General features: G+C 40.4%; 1 non-coding gene across 1 annotated transcript; it reads left to right on the forward strand.

Moving 5' to 3' along the window:
• The first annotated feature begins 4,517 nt into the window (after positions 1-4,517).
• On the forward strand, positions 4,518-4,591 carry trnat-ugu. The gene has a single exon. It is a non-coding gene; the product is annotated as a tRNA-Thr (tRNA).
• Positions 4,592-7,897: the final 3,306 nt, after the last annotated feature.

The following is a 7,897-nucleotide window of genomic DNA, read 5'->3' on the forward strand; positions in this document are numbered from 1 at the left end:
AAAAATTATGAAAAGGTAGTTAATTATCCTAGAAAGTGAAAGCATCTGGCTCTTAAAAAGCAAACTTTTGGGTTTAACAACAAGCAGAAACTGGCTGTTTGAAGACATTTTACCACTTGTGCTGTTCATATTTAAGGCCCTTAGGATTTGGTCCCTTTTCACATGTCTGCTAACATTTTGGCAAATGAACGTTTTTAAGTGTGACAGGTGCTGTAGTTTGGATGGATAAAGTGCCTGTCTAGGAAACAGGAGGTCCTGTGTTCAAATCCCAACAGCACCTCTGGCTCCTGCTGCTCGATCAATGTTTAATGGCTCTGTGAGAATGATCCACGCGGCATGAGGGCCTTTTAGTCTTCATTTTCTGCTTGTACCCATTAAGGATGTCACAACTTTATTACCAGAAAGTTTGTGCCAATTTAGCAGATCATTGACTTTCATTATTCACTCAACCAAAATGACCCTGTACCATTATCAAGGAAATGAAAACCTTAAAACACAACCCAAAACACATTAGCATGGCTTTGTTTCAGAAGATTATTATGAGGTAGCTTAGCCAGTTAGCTTCAAGTAAAACTTGAAAACACATTAGTCAACAATCCCAAATTGTTTCATCCCAAACTAACTTTCCGTCTTCACTCTGCCAAACCTCATCATTTGTGTCCCGCTCTGGGTAATGGGAGCATCCAGTTGTTGTGCTATAAAGCATGTTTTTAAGTTATCGAATGTATATTAAATAACTCTCTACCGAGTTACAGATTAGGGCAATAGTTGAAGGAATGATTTGAGCACTGGCATTCTTCTAACAGCAAACTCTGCATACATATAGAATAAATGTGCAACAACTTCTCTCTAAGTGCATGCATTATTAACAGAAATAAAGGAACATCTAGGGAACACCATTATAGAATGTTGCTTATTTGAATTAATATAGTTCTATCAACAAATACTCTCTACTAGGCTAGTGAAATTAAAATTAAGATTAAAGAAATTTAGGAACTATGTACACACAAGAGTAATAAAAATAAAAACAGTTGAAAACCATCACCATATGAATGTTTCATTGAATCTTGGGTTTACTGTAGCTCCAAGTGGGAGAACCAAAGTTCATCTTTAAGAAAATGGATGAGGTTAAATTAGTTGAACTAATTTGAAATAACATTTTAAAGAATGATTTGTTAAATAAAAATCAACAACCTTTAGGACACTTTACTTTGTTAATGTAATTATTTCCTAAGGAAATAATTAAGACTCAAATTAGTGACTTTAGAAGCTAGAGGGCACTGTAGCAGACGATAGACCGGAAATTTTATGTGTCGGGGCCGTGTTACCATCAGCTTGATGAGTTAATCTTTAGTTACACAAAACACCATTAAATCAACGTTAATGTTCCCTATTAATGCCGTACTGACACTCGTAGTAATATCGGTTGATGGCAGAGCAAAACGAAAACAAGCATTACGTTTAAATAAGCCTAGTTACATTTACTCAATCAGCTCAGATCAGCTCCACCAGTGTTGGGCAAGCTACTTGTCCAGTGTAGTGAGCTAAGCTATCAGTTACTCAACAATAAATTAAGCTTCACTACACAAAAGCTACCACCTATAGAAATATAGCAAGCTAAGTTACACAAATGTGTTAAAAGTAGCTTAACTACATCAGAAGCTACTTAACGTTGTACCAACCGAAAATGAGTCTGATACACTGGGTAAAACATTTATTAAAGATCAGCCAAGGACCTAACACAGTGTAGACATTGCTTTATGAGCAGCATAATACAATACAAAGTGAAGTAATTACTGCTAGAAATAAAACAAAAAGGTTATTTGCCTAGTACAGTACCCAGTACTCTATGAAACAAACTACTGTTATTAGTACCAAAGTAAAGGTACTGTGTAGTGTTCTCACTCTGCTTGTTCACTAAATGTTGAAAAGAAATTAAAAGCTAAATAAAATAAACCAGGTCACTTAATAAAGCTGCATTTTCTGTATGCTTTGTATTTATATTCACATGATAATATTTTCAGAATTAATAATAACATTTCTGTTAAAGATTTAATTTATCTTCTGCAACAAGGGCATAAGTAGGGAGAACAAGCAGAGTGAGTTTTGTGTAATATCAGACTTTATTGTTGAACTAAGCAAGATTTAGACAGGATCAGAAAGGAAGGTGCATCTTCTTTCTGCCTTTCCCCAACGATCAGGGACCTCCTGGTTGTGTCTGGTGCTGCAGTGTTCTTATTGGGTAAAACACCTTTAAATCTAGTGGCTGAGCACATAAAAGACAACCTCCTGATAATATAATATGCAAAAAACGCCACCAAACGTTATTAACGCCACCGCACGTATTTTACGTCACCGCTCGTTCTGGCTGGAAACGTGCGGTGACGTAAAAAACGCGCGCTCGCGTAAAATACGGGTTGGAACTGCACGTTATTGTACGGACGATAATTTGCCTCATCGGCTTGCCATAAGTTCCACTGCCGTATACATGTGCATGTTTCGATAGATACAGACAGGAGAGGCAAAGTAGAAGCTCGCGCATGAACATGTCCAACCAACAACTCAGATTGATTGTTCACTCTGAATGTTGTTTCAAAATAGCAAACCTGGTTTCATTTCCTAGTTATGTCCTGGATTTTGTAGCGTTTGTGGACGCTACGTTGCTACTTGATCAAAAAAATAACGTCACTACAGGAAAGTTACTTGATTCATAAAGCAGCGACGCTACGGTCAAGCTACTGGAAAATGTAGTTTAACTAATAGCTTCGCTACATGTAGCGGCGCTACTGCCCATCACTGAGCTCCACCTGCTGCCACTAACTATAGTCAACTCTGCTCACCTGTTCACCTGCCTCTTTCATCCACTCTCTGCCAGAACATCTCATCTTGAAGGATGTGCTCTGCTTCTACCAGTTCCCGTGTGCTCAGCCAGATGAACTCTGTTTTCCGTGTTTTCAGCCCCCACTGTTGTATCTTGTCAGTGCCTGCGTGCTGCTGATGTCTGCCTGTTTCCCAGTGAGTTAAGGCTGCTTGCTCTGCCCATTCTGATTCCTCAGTCCATATCGCCTATTCTGGTGCTTTCATCATTGTGCTCAGGTCTGTCACTGCTTACAACCCCTGTTCAGTATTGGTTCTGCCATTCACCCCACCTGCATCCTCTGGTCTTCCCCCATTACTGCCTGCCTGTTATTCACATCCTACAATAAAATTTTAAAAAACAGATCTTTGTGTCTGGCAGACAATCGGGTTCTCCAGCAGCAGTCATAACAATCTCTGCATGGCTTGGCTACCGGGGCAGCGTTCTCCTGCACGGCTTAGAAAGATTACAAGCAGCCTATTTCTGTAGCGGTCGGCTGCATAGGTTTTGACTTTCAATCCACAGAATACAGTCTGTACTTGGCTTCGATTCTAGCCTGGGCCCATGTGGTAATGGGTCTCTGAACTCCATTCGGCCCACGGTTGCTTCGTCCCTCCTGTGTAGCTCTTCTTCTCACAAGGTCGACGGAAAAGAGGGAGATTTCCAATGCAGCTGGCCTCATAGTTTCAGTAGCACCCTGCTGTGATAGGCAGTCCCTTGGGGAGGGAGCCTCGGCTGCTTATTTTAGCATTAGAAACAGTCTGGTTTTATTTCACTTGGCTGAAATCACAACACAGTTGTTTGATGAGCAGCTAGCTAGCGCTCCAGCTCTGGGTGAGAGCTGGGGAAGGGCTCTCGTTTTGGCATCCAGGCACTCTGGGTAAGCTATGCTGAGTCTCTGATGGAGCTGCACTCGGCGCTGTCCTCGGATTGGCTTATGAAGGCTGAACGAGCCAGATCAGCCGTGCTCACTGGGCATTGGTGGGGATCTCTGCTCGGCTTGCAGAGGTACAGTTTGGCTCCCTCTAGCCACAGGAAACTGCTTCACACCGTCTCGGATCAGCTTTCCTGCAAAAGCTGAGAAAGTTCACAAAAGCTGGTTTCTGTGGAGGCTGGTTGCCTGATTCAATGTCTGATTCCAGATAAAAAAAGACTATCCTTAGCTTTGGTCCCAGTCTGAGGAAATGTTGGATGTATCTCCAGTGCTGCTACAGATGCAGACAAGAGCAATGTGGCTATATGATGTCAACCACCTTCTCTGCGGGGGTCCAGGGAAAAGAGAGCAAGCTGTTTCAGGAGGAAGGTTTTGTAGGATCTTAGGAGGCCCCCTGCTGTGAAGGTAATCCTACAGAGGGTTCCACCATCTCATATTTCTCATTGCTATCAGATTACAGCCTGATGTTTATATTCCTCATGGCTGAGGCCTTACAATGGTACCTCATCAATGGAGAATGTTAGTTTAATCTAATTAGAATTAATGATAGAAATGGCTGATGGGGTAAGGCTTCTTAGTCTTTTTTCATGCTTGGCCCCCTTTAGTGCATTGTGGTTGTTAGAAGAAATGTTAACATTTGTGTTGTAGATATTTAATGTTTTTAGGAACCTATTCCTCTTTCACATCTTCTATGATTATGGAAATTGACTTGTGAGCTAGCATCGAGGTACTGTGGCTAAGTTGGTGAAAGCACCTGTCTTGTAAACTGGAGTGCCTGGGTTCAAATCCCAGCTATACTTCTGGCTGACTTTGCATGTTTAAGGGTAAGTTAAGCTTTAAGCCCTTTTTAAAAATGGTTAAAAAGACTAGGTGAGTCCAGTCTTTGTAATGGTATTACAAGAAACTTTTTTTTTTGTTTTGCACCTTAAGGCTTATTTAATTGTTGTAGGTTTGTTAAAAAATGACAAGGCAGTTATCTAAAAGAAAAAGTATCCACACAAGCCACTTTATCCAGGAAAGTGAAAGCCCCTGGTTTTTAAAAAGCAAAACCTTTAGGTTCAACAACGAGAAGCACCTCTTGGCTTTTAGAGGAAATCTTCCTGTCATGGTGCAGCCTTGCCTGTTGCACCATGGACATTTCAGGGCACTCTCAGCCTCCCATAGAGCTCCAGATCCCATGCTCCACTAATCCCCTACACCTGTCAGCCACTAATCAGCCAGCACTCAGCACACCTGTCAGCCTCCCTATTTAAGCTCCCTGCTTTCAGTCCTCCCCTGTCGGTTTGTTCTGTTGGTTACTGTTTACCACTGCTCATGACTGCTCGCCTACCTTTTCTTGCCTGCCTGATTTCCCTTCGTCTCCAGTCCTGCAAGTATTCACTCAGATGTTCTGCTGTTAATCCTGTCCTGCAAGTATTCATCCTGACGTGCTGCTGTTGCTCGGACTGCAAGTATTCACCTGCCGAACTGCCAGTTCCTGCCATCACTATCCTCCTGCTCCAGCCCGGTACAGACTGTTGGTTTATCCATCCTCCACTATCCACCACCTTCAATAAACTCTCTAAACTAAGCTCTGCTTGCGTGTGGTTGTGTTCGGGTTCACATAAATCATGACACTTCCTATTTAAGGCACTTAGGATTTGTTCCCTTTTCGCGTGTCTTCTGACATTTGGGCAAACCACCATTTTAAGGCCTGTAAACAGCACTGTAGCTTTCATAGTTAGTGACTGTCAAGTGAACAGGCAGTCCTGGGTTCAAATCCTAGCAGCACCACTCTGTCAATGTTTAATGACTGTGAGAATGAGTCATATGGGTTTTCTTAATTTTCTGCTTGTACCCAATTAGGATGTCACAACTTTATTACCAGAACGTTTATGGCAATATAGCAGATCACACTGGATCATTGACTTGCATTATTCATGTATCCAGGATGACCACATGCTACAGTGGACAATCGCTTGCATTCAGTTGAATAGTTTTATTATTCTATTTGGTTCATGCCAGAAAACTAACCAATTTTAATTTCAATTCTTGTAAGAAAAGTGGTCAACATTGAGTATTTCTTGTACATCTATAGTCTTTTGAATGCAATTCTTATTTGAAATGGTCACCAGAGATAATATAAAAAATATTTCTTGATATTCGAATGTCCTAATACCACTCTGTGGATTTATTTATTTATTGTGGATGGTTTTATGTCTACAAGATAAAATTACAGCCCTATGACGTTTTATAAATTGAGTCTGACTGTCTCAGTCGACTCTACTGAAAGCCCTCCAGCTTCTTCTTGAGTGTTTGCGCGTTTGGGGCCCTCTAACTTTGCTGGCATCAAAAAGTGTCCTGAGGATCAGCGATGTTCCCCTAAATGTGTGTGTGCGCGTCTCAACTCAAAGCCTCTGGGATGGTCAGGTCCAATTCTTATCACTGCTGTCTTTGAACGGGCTAAGAAAACAGTTCGCCCCTCCTCTGTAATCCACCAGTCTCCCACTTTTAACCATCCAAACACTCATATATTCATTTATGAACTCATCTTTCTTCATGTTCTTGTTCTCATAAACCCATCTGTCAATTTATTGCTCCATGATGATTCCCCTTCCAGAGGTGTATGCTAAAACCAGCTGCCCTGCAGTTACCGAACACGCTGTTGTTCCGCGGACAGTTGCCACCTCATCATCTTCATCCGATTTCACAGCTGTATTTGCCCCGCATCTTAACATGTCAGGTTTCATTGGACGGTCTCGGCTCTAAATCCTTTTGCTATTGTTGTAGTGTTGATGAGATGCAGTGATTAAAAGAGATTTCCATCATTCAATATTTGTTGAGACCCAACACCAATGTTCTCTCCTACATTATTATGAGGAAATCCTTGAATTAGCAGCCCTTAGAGAGTCTGAGCCTATACGTAGGAAGCTCTTATCAAAGCAGAAAAAGACCATATTAGGGATTGTAGGTGAGATTTATCAGATCAAGAACAGATTCTTTTCAATCAGCCATCAAGGAATGACTTACAGGATGACTTCTAATTCTTCTTTTTACACTGAGGTGGAATTTCTTTCCTTTTTGCCCAGTTTTTTAATTTGGAGGAGAAAATACACTCATTTTTTCAAATGTTAAAGGAACATCCCTACAAACAGGGCTTTTTTGGGACCGTTCTAAATGTGATAAATTATTACCTGATGGTGAGAGCTCTGTAAGAATACTAATGCTACTTTTTTTTTTGGTCCTCCATAATACTACACAGGCAATTTATGTTAGTATCTGAACAACCTTTGAAACAATGACTCACAAGTTTAGTTTTTTTTGTACTACAGCACTGTATTCTACCTTGTAAATAAATATGTATTAGAATATTATTTGTAATTATCTTTTTCTTTTATAACCACAGCAAATGTGATTTTAGTTTGCATTTTAATCTTAAATATTTTGATCAATGACTCATGGGAACTACCAATGCTAGTGCTTGGTAGGGTGAAAAGAGGAAAAATATTTTTTATTTGGTATTAATATGCTAACAACATTTTTTAGCATCATTGCTAATTTGTGCTTTACCCCTTACTCAAGGACACAACTTAAGGGCCTGTTGTCTTTTAATACTATCTAAATTCACATCTTTCTCTCAGAAATTCATTTACAAAAATGGTAACCCCTTATGCAGTTTTTCATTGTGTGATGTTTTCTGTTTGAAGTAAAACTTGCAAAACTTTTAAATAGATAAACCTTTGTCTTTGTTGTATCTCTTACTTTTGTGTCCAAACAAAGCATGGAGTTTGAGTCCAGAGGAGCTAGCTGTGGTTTTAAGTTCGTCACCAACTAGAAACCTATTCATCATTGGTTTTTGCCAGGAGGCAGCATGTTCCCATTACTGGCTGCATTGATCACACGAGTAGAGCGAGTCGGGCGATATTTTCCATTAGGGTTATAGAGTTGTTTTGTGTAGAGCAGTTTTTAGAGTTATGGCGAAAGGCTTTTAGTGCATGCCACAAGCACACTTATCAGAGGTTTTATTGTTCTCAGAACACAAGAGTGCCCTGGTTAGAGCTTTAAGCAACAAACTCTCAACATGAGTGCAGCTGGTTTGATACTGGAGAAAATAAAAGGGTAGTTTG

The sequence above is a fragment of the Fundulus heteroclitus genome, chromosome 24, assembly GCF_011125445.2.
Source record: "Fundulus heteroclitus isolate FHET01 chromosome 24, MU-UCD_Fhet_4.1, whole genome shotgun sequence".
NCBI lineage: Eukaryota > Metazoa > Chordata > Actinopteri > Cyprinodontiformes > Fundulidae > Fundulus > Fundulus heteroclitus.